Source organism: Parasteatoda tepidariorum, chromosome 2, assembly GCF_043381705.1.
Source record: "Parasteatoda tepidariorum isolate YZ-2023 chromosome 2, CAS_Ptep_4.0, whole genome shotgun sequence".
Taxonomy (NCBI): Eukaryota; Metazoa; Arthropoda; class Arachnida; order Araneae; family Theridiidae; genus Parasteatoda; species Parasteatoda tepidariorum.
Genome location: NC_092205.1, coordinates 62,284,971 through 62,303,328, shown reverse-complemented (window position 1 = coordinate 62,303,328; position 18,358 = coordinate 62,284,971). Strand labels below are relative to the sequence as shown.

At 30.9% G+C, this 18,358-nt stretch overlaps 1 protein-coding gene across 2 annotated transcripts in view; it reads left to right on the top strand.

The window, feature by feature from the left end:
- Positions 1 to 18,358, top strand: part of LOC107451053 (putative leucine-rich repeat-containing protein DDB_G0290503) — a 224,549-nt gene that overhangs the window by 595 nt on the left and 205,596 nt on the right. The gene's annotated exons all lie outside the window — the stretch shown is intronic.

The following is an 18,358-nucleotide window of genomic DNA, read 5'->3' as shown; positions in this document are numbered from 1 at the left end:
AATAACTCCTTTGAGATATCAGAAATTTTAATTTTCTCCATAAAAAATAGTAGTTTTTAACTTATAGCGAAATTTTAGGATTTTTTTTAATAAAGTGCGCTTCCGATTTTTCCTTGCAACAACAACATTTTGTAACAAAGCGAATCAGCAAAAGGTAGGAATATTTTAAATTATCAATTTTCTTTTCTCTGACAACCATTCGTTATGTTTTCGGTAAAATATATATTGTAAGAAGTTCTTTGGATTATGTGATTAATTGAAATTTTTTTTTCACGATCGCTTATTGTTTTACTTTAATTGCATATTATTATAGATCTGAATAATTGGTAAAACTGTTACTATAAGTGATTCTCTATAAAGAGAGAGCGTATAAGGAAAGTAAAATAGCAGAGAAAGAAAGCGAATAAGTGGATTGGTAAATTATAAATTTATTAAATCAACTTATTACTGATTTACTAATGGGTGAATCAGTTATTAAACAAATTAGTGAATCGGTGTGTAGGCAATCAATGATTTGATGAATCAGCGTGCCAATAAATAAAATTTCTTATTCTTTTTATTTAATATACTCTTCTAATATATTTGCCATGGCCTTTAAAAAGATCGAGTCCTTAAAATAGGGCAATTGAGCTAGGTGCTCGGTCATGGTTGGGTGATGATGTACTTGTAATATGGCAGTCAATAATTTTTTTCAAATATACTTCCTTTTTTACAATTATAATTTGAAGAATATTCACTATACTGTGTATTAGCAAATGTACAAATCAGTAAATCGGTGTATAAGCTGATAGGTGATTCAATGAATCGAATAATAAAAAATACGTAAACAAAAGGTTTATAATCTTTTAATTACGGTTGAACAGTAAAAACAAATTCACTAAAAATTCATTTATTACTTATTTCGAATAATTATAAGCAAAGCGTTAAGGATTCTACAATATATTAACGAAGTTGCCAATCAATAAATCAGTCTATTTTTCAATGGATGAATCAGTGAATAAGATTAATGTAATGTGAGCAAAAAACTGACAACCCTAAATGACTTTTGAATAATTTTATAGCTTATGATTTAATTTGAATATAAAATGGACTGTTATTAAATAAGATAATAAGAAAAATCTACCAAAAGTTATATTTTGGATGGAATTATTTTTGTATAAACGAATTTTATAATTGTGTGTAAATTTCTTTTAATTCACTTAAAAAGTCCTCGAGATATGGAGAAATAAGGAAAAAATAAAATTAACATTAAGGGGTTCAAACTTTGGTTCGCTCTCCTGACCAAACTATGCTGACCATATTTTCCTGATTGAGGCTAACCTCTACATTTTACAGAAATCTGAATCCGTCGAGCCAAAAAAGGGTATATTTAATCAGAGAAGTACGCTTTTGTTTCTGATTTCGTTACTTAAATTATCGTGTTCACTAAATAATTAGTCTATTTGAAGTAACCCCTCGAACTATTAGGATTGTGTCCTAGAACATGAAGATCCGATCATTAGATCAAAAGTTATTGAAGGATGGTGTTCCGTTTTTCTTTGGCTGAACTGTGCATAAGGAATATTTATGTTTTACGCTAGTCAAATATGCTAATCAATTATGCACTAATTAGTTAGCATATTTGAGGTCACCCCCTACGAGACTTTAAGATTGAGTCCTAGAACGTTAAGATCCGATCATTAGATCAAAAGTTACTTTTTAGTGGGCCGTTTATTCTTTTGTGCACTGTAGTAGGTTTATAAACGAATAATTTGTTGTAGAACAGTCAGCAACCACATATTCTTTCAAAAATATTCTTTTTTTATCAATGTTTATAGGCACAGCAATGTATTCTATACTATTATTCCCACAGCTTTCGTTTATTTTCACGTACCTAAAAATACAATGTAACTAAAAAAAACGATGTGCGTACAATATTCTTTTTCAGACATCTTTCCCACTTTATTTTCAAAAGGATTGGATATTTTAAGGAAATGAGGTATGAACCAGATGTTTTTTTACATGCTAGATGTTTTGGGCAAGAACTGAAATGTTATTTCTATGTTACCATAAATCGTAGCGAAAATCTGACAGTTATAGTATTTTTTTAGAAGCTGAAAGGAAAAAGTACATTTGCTGACACAAAGTGTCGAGACAAACGGAAGATGGGTTTTGTATTTTCGCTGAATTAAGTAGTAGAATTTCTTGTTTTTCACGAAAAGTGATATGTAACTTAACAGATCTATAAGTATATATATCATGTTATGAAAGTAAAATTGCGTGAAATAATGTTTGTCATAGTGCTTATAAAATGACATCTGACTTTATATGTTATATTTTATGTGTGCATATTTTTTGGTATGGGAGGGATTCAGGAATTGTATTTCAATGTTTCGTAAACTTATGTATTTTAAAAGTATTTACGCAAAAAGATACATCCGTAAATAAATGAAGTACGAAAAGTTTAGATTTCCCCCCCAACAAAACGTATAATGTGAATTAACCTCATCATCGAGTTTTAATCTATGACAGAAAATGTGAATTTACTTAAATGTGTAACTTAGAAGAAAGTAAAATCACAATTACGATAAAAGAATTGTTAAAAAAAAATTTATTAATTTAACTGAACTAACGTTTTTAGTTGTTTTCGATCATAACATTAAAGCATAGCATTTTTTCCCGTGTGTTGCTTCACATTTTGGTCATGAACAAAATATTCTTACCTGAAATATTTATATTGCCATAAAACTGTTCAAAAGGACACTAGAGTCGAAATTTTTTTAATGTTCTCGCAATTTCTTATCGCATTAAAAACCTTCGACTTATGATGGCGCATTATTTATATGAATAATTATTCTTTCAAGGCATGCAAACAAAGAAAAAATATTTAAAAATAATTTTTTTTTTAAGTCTTAAAATTGTACTAATAGTGGATAGGAAGTTTGGTTTCATGAAGTCACATATAGTTTTGCTTTGAATGTAGTTTAAATTATTACTTACTGCTTTATTGTCAATATTATTGTTTTAATTAAAATTATTTCGTGTCTATGTAGATAAAATCTATCAATCGGAACTTTTAATTTACATGTTTTTGTGTCTATGAAGATGGAATCTATCAATCGGAACTTTTAATTAACATGTTTTCGTGTCTATAAAGATGGAATCTATCAATAGGAACTTTTAATTAACATGCTTTTGTGTCTATGAAGATGGAATCTATCAATCGGAACTTTTAATTAACATGTTTTCGTGTCTATGAAGATGGAATCTATCAATAGGAACTTTTAATTAACATGTTTTCGTGTCTATGAAAATGGAATCTATCAATCGGAACTTCGATCACTATACGATTAGCTAAATCACTCATATCTCTACTGGAGCTTCGAGTCTGATGACAATGCAAATTATACTTGTTTCTGAGCGGATCAAGAAGGGTTGCGATTTTATATTCAAGTAGCGTTTATCGTAAATTGAAATCTTGATTCTATTTTCCGATTGACTAGAGTGCTCAAATCTCATGTTCTGTACTTTTCTGATCTTTAAAAGAAAATTTACTGTCCAAATGAATTCAACATCAATTAAATTTTCAACCATTTTACTAGATTGTTTAAATTCTGTATGAAATTCTATGTCTGATGATAATACAAATTCCAGTCGTTTATTCCTCTCTAACCGTAAAATTCCTCACCAAATTATAAAAGGGAATTAATGATCATTTAAAATTTCCACCGCAATAATCAAGAAACTGACATCACATCAGAAAGGTCCAGGGTTCGAATCCCGGATTATACCTGAATGTTCTTTCATTCTCTGTACTATCTGTCCTTGTAGCGACGTTGAGAGCAACGTTGGTCCACACAACATGGTGCCTGTAAAAGATTCGTCAACAAATCTGTACAACTGATACCTGAATGACAAGTGTCAATTGGGTGGGCATTGCAAAAAAAGATTCAACCACAGTCTAAATGGCTAGAGTATTGAAATTTTAAATGGTACACTAAGCTGAATTACAATAGTCTCTCATTTTACAAGTTCATGTAAGAATAAAGTACTTTTGTTTTTGCCAAACAGATTTAGAATTATAGATTATAAGCTACATATTTTTTGAAATTTATGTAAATAAAAATTCTATCCCGCAATGCATACACACATTGATTTCTGAATCGAATAATGCCCAATGTTCGATAGAAGAAATCCAATTAGAACAGCGAAAGCAGTTCCGACAGTTTCAAGCGTATTGAGAAATAGTTATAGTTAATAGTTTTAGAGAAAGCCATTACAATGCAAAAAAAAAATCACACTTCATTTGTATTTATGAATTTATTGTTCTAGATTTCTAATTACTTTGAATTAGCTAACCATGAACAATCGAACAATCTACGAAACCATAAAAACAAAATAATGTGTAACAGTATCGTCTTAATAGAAAAAAGTATACCATGTAAAAATTTAGATTCTGGGTGGACAATTGGAAAATGATATTGCTGATTTAATTTAACAGATGTATGACCAGTGATAAAACTTATCGCAATAAAAATAATTTAACTTAGGGAAAATTTTGAAGTCTAAATTTGAAAAATGTCTTTTGATGTATTTGAAGAATTGAAATGTAAATTAAAAGTCGAGATAATGAGAGATTCTAAGTGATGTGTAATAGAATTTGAGGAAATTAAATTTAACGCTATATGGTTCTATAGGTACTAAAGTTTATGCATTTCTTTTAATACTTATTCATAAGCATGCAATTAAAGAAATCTGAAAATCGCTAACATTCATTTACCTGTTCGGATTATAGCGTTTGTACTCTTAGCTTTTTAATTTGCTGCCAAAAGATTTTAAAAACAGTTTTTTAAATTCTTTTGGCAGCAGAGTTTTGCCAAAAGAGTTTTTTAAGGTCACTTGCCGGCTGTTTGTTGTCAAATGATTTTGGAACTTTCTTTCACACCGAAAGTACTAAAAAATTACGTCTTTAGAGAGCGTAAACTTTTTCAAAATTATTACTTAAGTTCTTCTATTACTGAAATCTACAAATATGAAACTGTTATAATTATCAGGAACTTTCGTAAATATTAATACATTCATGGAACGACGAGCATAAAACATAAACATTCCTTACGTTAAGTGCGAAAAAGAAACGCTACACCATCTTGAATAACTATTGATCTAATGATCGAATCTTAACGTTCTAGGACACATTTCGAATGTTTCGAAGGGGCGTCTTCAAATATACTAATTATTTACCGCAGACGATATTTTAAGTTACGGAATCAGACGCAAAACCACACTTATCTGGTCCTTAAAATATAGGGGGTAGTCACAGTCCTGGAAATATGGTCCTAATAGTTTGGTCGGGAGAGCTGTCTAAGGTTTTGACCCCTTAATGTTAATTTTACTTTTTGCAAATTTCGTCATATCTCGTGAAATTTTTCAGCGAATTGAAAAATTTTTGAAAACACTTACAAATTTTGTTTATTTAAAAATATTTTAACTCAAAAATTTTTTTTGTAAATATTTATTATTTTTAATTTTATTTAATAATAGTCCAAAAACCTTTATATTGTAAGGTATACAAATGAATTGTAAGGTATACAAATTCCTACATCTTTCAAGGAAGACAATTTTAAATGGCAAAATACAAAATTTGAGAGAAATAGGTCCAATAGTTCTTGACAAATTGATTTTTGAAGAAATCGTACATTTAAAGTTCGATTTTTCAGTAACTATTCAGCCGATTTTGCTCAAATTTCGTATTTTGCCATGCAAAACTATGTGCTTTAAAATGACGCTGAAAACTGTATATCTTATATGTATGCATATTTTTTCGCCTATTAGTAAATAAAAATAACAAAATATAATAAATATTTTCTAAAAGTTATATTTTTTCACGGAATTATATTTGGATAAACGAAATTTATAAATGTGTGCTAAGAATTTTCAATTTTCTTAAAAAATTCTCGAGATATGGCGAAATACGCAAAAAGTAAAATTAACATTAAGGGATCAAAACCTTAGACTGGTCTCCTGTTCAAATATTTAGGACCATATTTTTCAGATTGCAGCTACCCCCTATATCTCAGAGGTCAGAAATCCAAATTCGTTGAAAAAAATGTATGTTTATTCAGAGAAAGTACATTTTTGTGTCTGATTTCGCTACTTAAAATATAGTCTGCACTAATTAATCAACATATTTCAGGTCACTTCTTCGTAATAATGAGTTCTAGAACGTGAAGACCCGATCATTAGACCAAAAGTTGTTCAGGGGGGTCAGCTTTTTTGGCACACTGTGCATCCAAAAAGAATTAAAATATTCAATATGAAAAAAAATATTATTTAGGGAGGAATTCAGGTTCTTATCTAACTTCTCTTATTCTCAAATAATAAATCTCAAATAGAAATTTATGTGAAAGACGGTTTTATAAATAATCGGTCTATCAATATTCCATTTTAACCTAAGCATTGTTCAAGTATAAGAGATATGAATCTTATTGTCAAAGTTAGAAAGCTGAATACGAAGTTTTCACGGTTGCTTTATTCAAATGCCTTGAAAATATTTTGAATCTTTTTTTCAGAATTTTCGGCTGAAAACCTGTTTCAAGAGATAAATAATAGCAATTGCTTGCTGCGAGTTATTTTTTTAAATAGGGAAATAAAGCTATTTCTCGAACATTTTCTCACCGTTGAATCTTTAATTTTTAAAACTTAGTATATTCAAACCCTGACACCCGGTGGCTGAGTGGTAGCGCTTCGCGCTCCCGAGTCCCAGGTCCTGGGTTCGATCCTTGGTCTGGGCAAGGTTGACTCAGCCTTTCTTCACTCCAGTGGGTCGTTAAATGAGTACCAAGCATGCTTGGGAACTAAACATTGGGGGTTCCGCGTTCGGCCTACCACCTGACCGGAATATCTGCCTCTGCATCCCCGAGTCCAAGGTCAGGAAAACTGAGATGGGCACAGTAGACCTTGGCCTTCTATGGGTTCTCGCGCCACTGAGTTTAGTTTAGTTGTATATTCAAACCCTATACTATCATAACCTATACTATTCTACGCTGTCGTTAAAGCAACGCAAGCGACAAAAAATTCAAAATTGAGATTTTCCTATAGTTGGCAATTTTGTATGATAGGCATTTGTATGATTTTTTGTGATTCGTTGCAAGAAAAAATTATATTTATATTTAGGCCTATGTCCAAGAGTTCGTGGGTTCGATCCCCACTTGGCCGAAGACTCCCCGTGTAGTAAATGGTGATTAATGCACGTTAAATCTGTCGAGTCACAAAGTCCTCCATGATCTCATAACAAATCATACCTCTGGGGGTATCCAGGAGTTTTCTTGTCTTCTGGATTGGTTCAAAATTAAAAGGCTACGGAGTTGAACATTAGTAGTCGTAAACCCAAAATTTTGTCAACTGATCAACGACGGATATAAAATAAGATATAAAAATCTACAGATCTATGAGCCAAAGAAAAATCTCAAAAACATCAAATCTGCAGCACGTCATCGGACACTACAGATTATTTTTCTTCTCAGATTGTTTTACTGTAATAAAGTTTGTTTGTAGAAACTCAGTCCATTTTTAAATTTCAATTATTGGATTGTAATTGTGTAGAAAATTTCATTTCACACATTTTTAATAAAATGTTTTGTGTACAATTTAAATCTGTATTATCTATACCAATTTTTCTGTGTACATGTTATATTAATTCTAATTCTTACAATAATAACCTGTGTCTGACTGTGATAGGGTAGCAGGAAAATTTGAAATCTGCGAAAACTATGCAGCATATTGACTCTGTAAATTCTGCGACCGGGCAAATAGTTTTTAAATGCAATCTCAGGTTTATTGGGACAAAATTTAAGGAAAGGCAGAAAAATGTTCACCAATTCATATCTTCATAATACCACCAGTTCATATCTTTATAAATATCTAAGCTAGTTTAATGAAAAAAAATGTATAAATATCGAAGTATTTCTATTATTTTGTCCACTCCTTGTAATCGTATAATATGTCTAAAGAGAGCCTAATTTACTGCCCATAAAATTACTCAGAATAAGAACTTCGATTCTCTTTCGTTTGCTATTTTTAATTCTTAAATTCGAAACAAGAAAAATTTTCTACTAAATTGTAATTACTTTGAGTTCAAATTCAATAAATTTATTATAAGTACTCTAGTTTCGAAGTGGTTATTTCTGTTAATGACGCATTTCGCGAACTCCTCGGGAAAAATATTTTAAGCATCAATAATAACATTACATTAAATTCTGTTACATTACTGTCAAAACTAATTTCACAGTGTTGAATTAGGTTATTAAGAAAGTACATTTTCTGTACCATTAAGAGCTAACACAATTAAAAAAGTTTCCGTTCTCTACGAAGTACTATTAACTCAAAGTTGATTTTATATAAATATATTGTATGAAATACTGTAATTTATTTGTTGGACCGGAATAAAAACTCTTTCTTTCAGTCTTGCTCTATTTTGCAGGGGTTAATTTTGGTTTCTTTTTGGAGTCAAAGTTTAATACAAAAGAATTTAGGATTATAGGAAACATATTCAAATAAAGATAGTGTTTGATTTGTGATATTTATGAATAAAGCAAAACAACGCGATGGCACAAATAGATATACTATGTGTGATTTTGGTTCTATAAACAAAAACTTACTTCAATTCCGCTAAAGGCCCGCTTAATGTTTTTTTTAAATTTTCTTTTAAGTTGGCTGTATTTTCCTATCATAAAATAAGTGTGCCAAAAAGTTTACAAATCTTTATAGATATGATTTAATTCGTTCTAAATAAAAATTGATTTTAATAGTTTTTTACAAAATAGAAAATTTTATTCTTCAATATTAATGGTGTTTAGATTTATTTAACTAAAAATATTTGCACTTAAAATAGTTTGCGAAAGGTTTTTCGATTATTGTTTATAAAAATGAAAAAAAATTAATTTGAACGCTTTTTTATTATCTTGAAAAAATTTAATAGTAAAAAAATGTAAAAATGTAAACGAAAAATAAGTTTAAAAATTTCGTGGAGATAAATTAAATTAGATTATCTTCAAAATCTAATAATAATATAGATAATCTAAAGTTTTAGTGACGATATAGATAATCTGAATTTCTGGCAATTATCTAATAGGTTTTGGGAAAAATGAAAAATATAAATAGAAAAAAAAACTTTTAAAGTCAGATAAAGCAAAACATGAAAAATAATCATGGAAGGAAAAGTGGCCATCACAGCTTTAGCATCACAGAAAATTCAGTAAGTTCAATAAACTATATGAAATCTTTTATGTTTTAGTTTAAAATTATATGAAATCTTTTATGTTTTAATTTAAATAAAAACATTTTTTTATTACTTTTGAAAGAGCAAACCGAATAATTATTTCATCTTTTAAAGGATTTGAACTATTTCAAACTTTTCAAAAGTGTTAGGTTCAGCGCCCATTTTAATAACAATTTAGCTTATTAAAAAGTTGATAAAAGTATTAAGTTTAAATATAAACTTTTACCGACTGTTCCGAAACTAATTGTTCAAATGACAGACATAGATTAATTAAAAAGAATCATTAGGACAGAGCTGAGCAAAGAAGGGCAAACTCTCGACTTACACCATTTCAGTTCTTTATTGTCTGAAAAACGCGTTAACGCATATTTATCATTGTATCAGGAGTTAAAAGAGAAATAGTTTTTAAAAATCCTCTAACGGATCGATTTTAGAAGCAAATGGTCCTGGAAAGTTTCCTTTCTAGCAAATAATATTTCGCAGATGTACGCTTGTTTAATTTTTTCAGAACAGTTTTCAAAAACTTCATTTATTCCCTCGGTGCATTTATTACGTTTTGCAAGGGAATTTCAGCGCTAAAAGGATTAAGTTTCAATTTTTAAACTCATAAATCATCGGAACGAGTTGTGCGTTCGGAAAATGGAAGTTTTCTGAATTTTATTAACTGAGTTTTATTAAACTTTTGTGACACGCTGAAACCTAACAACCATAAAAATGTTCTCCATATAAGTTTTTCAGTTTTGAGATGTTTTATTCATACTTTTCGCTTTAGTTTATGAGAGTTATAACTTTAAATAACCTTTATGTTGTGAACTCAATCATAATATTTACTATTTAAGCAAAACTCATTAAGATAGTTTCTTTTTACTTTTTTAAAGTTTAAATTTGTCATATAATTTCTACTTTAATACAGTAAGTTTTTAATATTTATCAAAAAGCTCTTTATTATAAATTGCAGCACTTTTCTTTCTAATTTATTTCAAACATATGTCTCATGTATTGGTCTTGTTGTCTTATGCCACTTGTCAATACTGACAAGCCTATTTTGCTTCTTGTTTTCTAGTGGCGCCATCTATGGCCCAGAATTCGACATCTTCCACTCACATACCTACTGCCGTTTTACAGGCAGGACACATTCACACACGATCCATCCGTCCGCGGATTGTAATTTTGACCTGAACCAGAGCACAATCAACCTCCGATTCATTCCCCCCAAAGGTATTGATTTGTTATGGGAACTTGGTTGACTTTGTGACTCCCACAGATTTAGCGTGCACCAGTCACCATTTTGTACACTGAGAGTCTTTGGCTTGCGGGGATCGAACATGGGCCCAACATTCTACCAACCATTCTATTCCGGCCTATATCTCATGTGTAATGTCCTATTTTAAAATTTGTGCCATTAAACCTCATAGTGAATTCATACTTCTGTATAAATGTTATATTAAATGAGCTAGAACTGCTTTTTATTTGTTTATTGATGATAATCAGAAAGTGAGTAGTTTTTAAAATTTTATAAATATTGAAATGACGTAGAAGAGTAATTTTGAACATTTGAATAGCAATTTGGAACCTAATCCAGAAGATAAGGTAACTCCTGGATTAAGCATTGGGCAAACTAGTTTTCGTGGAGGATATTTTGATGAAATTGACCCACATTTGCTTTACACGAAGAAAAAATCCACTTAAAACCTCCCGTGGTTAGCCCGATAGGAAAGTTATGACGATTAATTGCTAGAATCATGTTAATTTTTAATTCACATACATGCAAGAATGTTTTTTACGTTACAGAATATTATTACCTTTTGAATGGAGAAGTATAGAAGTGTTGTAACCTTAATAGTGCTGACACTGGCGCAAAGATATCACGCAAAGGAAAAAGAAATCTTGAGAGATTTCTCATAGTCTATGATTCATGTCAATCATAACACTAACTTTATTTTTCACCCCTTCGATTTGTTGGAAAATTTTCACGCACATGCTATGAAGGTCTAATGCCATGTAAAATCGTACTGATGTTGCTTATAGCATTCGTAAGTAACATACCTATCTAACCTCAGAGAAAATGAGCTCCCCCTTCCAACATCACGTGCATACGCACTGTTGAGAAGAACAGAGCATTGTATTAGCGGATGTTTGTAAAGCTGATAACGTGATGAAAGCTTTTCGAAACAGGAGCAACAGAGCTGGGCAAAAATCGAAAGTGATCGCAAATCACGGCCGTAAAGAAAGCATAATTGAAAGTGATCGTAAATCATTACCATGTTATCTAGCTGTACAAGAAGCTTGCAGGAAATCTGCGTTACCGGACAGAACAGTTTCAAGATGGTCGGTAAAAAACTTAAATAAGGGCTTCTAAAATATGACGTTTGGAGTGACATTGCGTTGTTGTCCAAGACTTCCCAATGTCAGTGACTGTAAAAAGCTGTACAGTAAACCATACATCCTGGACAAAACTCATTTTGAACTTGACTTTATTCCGTAAAGAATGAAATATTTTCATAATATTCGATTCTAAACTTCAGGCGTTATTTAAATTGTGGGGAACAGAGTAGTTACAGACTGTGTCTACCTTCATCTATGAAAAGGTACCCCACTATAGAATCGAGTTAACGGAAACCACTAGTTGATTCATTGCTGTTGAGTGAGAAGTCGGGAGAGCTGTATTAAGATTACGGTACTTTTGAGTGCTTGTCTTGAGAACTGTATTAAGTTCACGGTCGTGGTCGCTCCTGTGTTGCCTTTAGCAGTTGAGTGTAAATGTTGTGTGTGATCGAGACTGAGATGCAATAGCGTGTGGAGGTGGATAATGTCGCAGTCACAAGAAGCAAGTCAACTGTTCAATGTGGGCCATCCATCGAAGTAGGCGTGTTCAGATTGAACTGGGCGTTACTGCCAAGATAGGCGTGTTCACATCACGTCCGGAGGTTACCAATGTGGGGAGAGTAGCTATCGACAATGTCAACCTTTATCTATGAAAAGGTACCCCACCATGGAATCGAGTTAACAAGTCTTATATACTAGTGAATAGGAATTATATTTTTGTAGTGATAGAAACACTACAGTACTCCTCCACCATTGTGGGGGACGGAGTTCCACTATAGACCACTTTATTTTTAATATAAACAAAAATTGCGCTGCCGAAGGTATTCTATGACTTTCACATCGCTAGCAACGAGTTGTACAAAATTCTGGTGACCAGTCACATTTATTAATATTTGTCTCTTTTGTATATGCTGTAAATAAACAGCTGCCACTATTCCAACCCTCGTATTTACAAGAGGAAATGTGAAGTGTCACTTTATAGTCAACAATGCTTCGGGCACACAAGGTCTGAAAAATTGTTAAATGCTAAGATTTATTAAAATTAATTAAAAAGATGATATCGTCTTGATGAAAAACGAGCTGTACTAGAAATTTGTCCATAAGATATCACATGAAATGAAAGAATATTTGATGAATTGATTTCCTCTTTTAAATAACTGACTTATTCAAACTTGCATTGCTTACATTACACTAAAAAACTTTGCTTCTCTGCACACTTTATATTTTTTGCGCTCTCGATACGTAAGAAAGAAAAATAGATTATCAGTTGTCACAATTCAGAGGTAAAGTTGACTGTATTGAAATAAAATCAGTATTTACTGTGGCCGTTTTTCGTACGTTATTCGAACAAGCAAATCCACATCAAAAGATAACACTATCTGAACCTATAGCCAAACATATTCCTGTAGTGCAGATCGACAAGACCTCGTCCTTCTCATTAAATTAATGCTCAAAAATTTATAATAAATAATTAAATTTTTCAAAATGGGGATATGGTATGCCTGGTGCTACATTTGGATAAAGCAAAAAATGTGAATAAAGCACAAATGCAGGTACAGAAATGGACATTAACTAAACACAAAATACCAACAAGAAAAAGAACGAGACATACACGTTAAAATTAGAAGATAAGGTTATCATGCAGAAAAGATTGAACAAGATAATAAGAAAAGGAAGATTTTCTTATCTTCCATCTTTGTTTTTTTGTTTGTTTTTTTTGTTGGAGAGGGGTTGAGTGTTTTTCCCAGATAGCAAGATGTAAAAATTAAGTGAGAAGAGATTTCGAAACATCGGGAAAGAATGGAATTCTGCAGGGAACATGAACTAAATTATTAGAATTTTTCATAATGTAGAATGATTCCCAAAAGCCCAAATCAGTAAAGTAGGCGCAATGCAGAATAATTTTAGCAGAATAAAACTTTAATTGAAAATGCAACTGTGTAAGTCAGTGGAAAATATTTTAATGTCTTTTTTATCGTTTAATATTTAATATTAATATATTATCGTTCGATATTTATTAATATTAAATATTAAACCATAAAAAGACATTAAAAGATCTTCCATTATTATTGTTTATGTGTTTAGAAACTGACAAAGGTTACAGTTTATATCGTGGAACCAGAACCATTGTTTGTCCCTTTTTGTGTTTTTATTTGCGCTCCATTCACGTTACTTAGCTTTATATAAGTAAACATTTACTTAAAATGTTTAGGGAAATATTTTTATCAATTGTAATAAAGCCAAAATAATAAATTGTGGATCTGCTATATTTGTCTTGAATTCATTATTACTTTAATTATGTATGTTTTTGCCATTCCCAATGGAGAATTAGTCAAAAATAAAACTTTTTTAGACGTTTAGCCGTTAAACTATCTGTTTAATGATGAAATATAGTTTCAAATTATTTCTACTTCGTCGTTCTATTTTTAAAAAATAGTATATAGTTTTAGAATAAAATGAAATGATCTGCATTGAATTTCTAATTTCAGAAGAGTTCCGTGAATTCTGAGAACCCTTGATTTAAAGAAATCCATATTTTAGTTATTTTAATAATCCCTATTTGGCTTATTAACGAACTAAAACATTTTTAACGATCTTAAGATGCTTAAAATAATCCTCCGATCACATTACATTCAATTTAAAGGAAATATCCTCACCCGATACTCGAGAGAATTATTTGAATATTTTAGAAACCACTTCATTTAACAAGTTTTTTTTCCTTGTCAGAGATAAATATAGAACGTCTCCCTCCGCCAGAAGAATCGGAATAAAATATTCCCCAAGAACAAAATAAAAGATATTCGAGAAAGAAAAATGACAAACCAATGGAGAAGCATATCAGCATTTAAGAGGATGATTTTGATTTCAAAACGTTTCCTGATCAAGTTTAAATTTTGTTGAAATAGAAAAAAAAAAAAAAAAAGCCGAGGATGAATCTTCCAAAAGGCGGGGAAAATGATATTGATTTTCTTCCTCTATTTGCTTTTGAATAAATAAAATATTGAGCCAAGAATATTAAAACCTAGAAAACATCACTCACATTCTTCATTATTGTGATTATTCTGGAAACTTCGAGAAAATAAAATTTGATTGCAAATATGTATATACACATACACACACACGCATATATATATATTTTAAATAAGAGGATACATTTATATTAAATGCTCTTAGAACGATGATATTTCTAATGGTGTTTCAGTTAGCAGATTTTGCTTGAATTTTTCTTGTAGTACGATTATTATTTGAAATTAAACCAGGGGGTTCAGTTCTCGATTGCTACACTCACCAATCTTTATGATTGCTACGTAAATATTTCCTAACGATTAACAAATTATTACACAAAATTAAAAATTATTAGAATAAAAGATCTAAAATGCTCTTTCCCCCCTTGGTAATAAAGTGGTCTGTATCGCCTCCTATCACGTGAGTTTCCGGGATCGGATTTTCCAATTCAGTGGTGTTTAACGACTCGCCCGACGAATTTTTTTTAAAGTTCAGATAGCAAATTTTAAAATAAATAAAAGCTTGCATTAAAATTGTTACCGAATACAGCCAAGAGTATTTGATCCGAAAAAGAGAACGCGTCATTGATTGTAAATTAGCTTCAGGATTGGATTCCCGGCCGGATAGTGTTTGTGTTCATTTTATCTTAAGCCTGTGTGTGTTCAAATAATTGGTCCAATAATATTAATTTGATGATTATTTGCATTCATATAATTATAAATATTTGTCTAAATACTTTTTATAACATCGAAAACTTTTTTTCTATTTTAACCTAAGAAACAAACAACATTTAACTAACCAGATCAAATCCATGAAACTGAGAGCTGTATACAAAAACAAAGATTAAATACAATAAAAAGCTAATGCTTTAAAATATATGGAATGTTTTCTTACTTCTGAAGTTATCGGTTTATTTTTAATTTTAACATATAAAGTAAGCAGAAACTGCCCTGCCATTTTAAGATCCCTGGTTCAGCTTGGGGAATTCTCCCCCTTTGACATCGAGAGTCTGTACTCTGACAACATCAAGGAGTTAGCCGGCTGTGTGTTTTGCACACTCATGGATTTTTATAGTTCTCCCATGGACACGACACCAACCAACCAACCAAGTGAGCAAAAAAAGAAAAAACAACGACACCCTGTATAATTTTTGCTCTAAGTAATCTTATTACATGGAATAGGGCTGAATCTTAATGGTTCTAGGAGGTGATCTCAAATATGCTATTTAATTAGTATACATGACATTTGAAGCTTTGACACAAAAACGTACTTTCTGAATAAGCGCGCCTATTTTCCCTAATGGATTATGATTCCTAACCTCAAAATATTGAAGATAGTTGCATGCAATCTAGGAAATATGGTCACAGTTGTTTGATCAGGAGAGGGGTCGAAAGTTTGGAACCCTTTATGCTGTTGATTTTTTTGCCATATTTTGCTGTTTATTTTTCTGCCATATTTTGGGAATTTTCGAAGCGTCTTGAGAGAGTTTTGCACACAATGATGAAATTCATTTATTCAAATATAATTCAAATAGTTTTCAATAATTATTAAAATATTTTTCACTTAAAAATAGTGAAACAATTTTGAATTGCAAGGCATAAAATTTTCCCTATTATTCTAAAGGATGTGATTTTACATGGCAAAGTACAAAATTTATGCAAAATCGGTCCAATTGTTCCCGAGAAATTTTTAAAAAAGTCGTATTTTTAAAAATTCGATTTTTTAAGAACTATTCGATCGATTTCGCAAAAAATTTGTATTTACCCTATAGAATTATGTTCCTCAAAATAATACAAAAATTTGCATACCTTTCAAAAAAATTTCGACTATTATTAAATAAAAAAATGAAAATAATAAATAATGATTCAAAATTATTTGTCAGAATTTTGAATCGAGGAATTTTATCATCGTGTGCAAAACTTTTTCAATACACTTTCAAAGTTTCTGGAATATAACGAAAAACGAAAAAACAAAATTGAATGGTCCAAATTTTCGACCGCTCTTCCGACCAAACTATTGGGACCACTTTTCCCAGACTGTGGCTGATCCATATAATTTGGTAGTCAGATATCCAAAACCTTTCGAGAAAAAAAGTATGTTTAATCAGGTAAAGCACATTTTTTTTTGCGTAATTCTGTAACTTAAAATATCATCTGCACTAACTAATTAACATATATGAGGTTACTCCCAAGAATCATTAAAAACAAATCGCCAACATTTTTTTATTCTCCTAAATACTGGCGACAACTACTTAAAACTTGCTTTGAATAATTATTATTCATATTTTATTTTATTCTTTTTAATCATCCTATATCTAGATTTTAATTTTTATAGCCTGTTGTTTCGAAGACAATTTTTGCGAATTTTAGAAAATGATAAACGCATATTTTCGTGCAGGTGCATTCTATATTGTAGACTTATTTCCTGACGTTTAAAAAATATTTATAAAAAATAATTTACCTCTGATAAATACTGGCGACGACATCTGCTTAAGTTTATATTTATTAATTATACTACAACTTATTTTCATCTGATTCATTCTTTTTTGTAATACTATATCTTGTTAATTAATTGTTGCCTATTGCTTCGAAGACTATTTGCGTGAACCGATGTCCCAACTCTCTGAACTTTCCCAAGCACTTTTCTCAGCCTTCCTATACACTTTCTGAATCATTAAAAGTTATAACATGTGAATACATTTAATATACACCGAAGAGTCATTAGATTATGACCACCCTGCTATTAACGTGCAGAACCACCTTTAGCCCTCAAAAATGCTAGCACCCTCAGTGGCATTGATTCCACAAGGTGCTGATTGGTAGTCTGAGATATCTGGTACCAAGCGCTCACCAACTGGTCCTGCAATTCCCTCACATTGCGTGGGGGTAGCGTGGCAGCACGAATTTGGTTTTCCAAGTAGGGCCACAAATGCTCTAACGTTCCTCGAACCAATCCATGACGATTCGACCCTTATGACATGGTGCATTATCCTGTTGGTAAACACCATCCCCCGCAGAAAGAACTGTTGTCATGAATAGGTGAACCTGGTCTGCAACTATGTTCAAGTAGCTTACAGACGACAGGGATTGTTCTATGAGGATTATGGGTCCTAATGTGCCCCATGAAAACATTGTTCCTGGGCGAAAAACCATGAAAACCTGAGCGAGCCCATTGTTATATATGGAGGGTGGTCATAATGTAATGGCTCTTCGGTGTATGTAAAATAAGTAATAATAATAAGTTAGATAATGCAATAAATGTACAGTGTGAAAAAAATAAACGAAATCCTCTGAATAACTTTTGATTAAATTGACTTTTGATTCCCCCTCACGTTTTAAGACTTTAAAAATTTGAAATCACTGTCAGGCACTAGCAAATTACTTATAAAAGAGCAATTTTTTATCAACAAATCAAATCCAACAAGAAATCAAACTCAATTCCATTGCTCGTATTTAGAAATGCAAAATACATCTTCAAACTTAAATATATATAAGACGTTATGTCTGGAAATATTAAAATAGAAATTTATTTTTAAAAAATTTGATTCTGAATTTTTGATTGTAGGGAGATGTTTTAAAAGTGAATTTATATTCAGTTCCGAAAATTTAATGAAATATTGGCCAAAGAATAGACACAAATAATTTTTTTTTCTTTATTTGTTTTTCCTCGGAGCACTTCAATGCATACAAAACTATGACAGTTTAGAAAAATTCGTAAGTCTTTTACGTCAATATTTGTTCCTGAAGAAGTGTCGTACTTTTTATCTTTTTG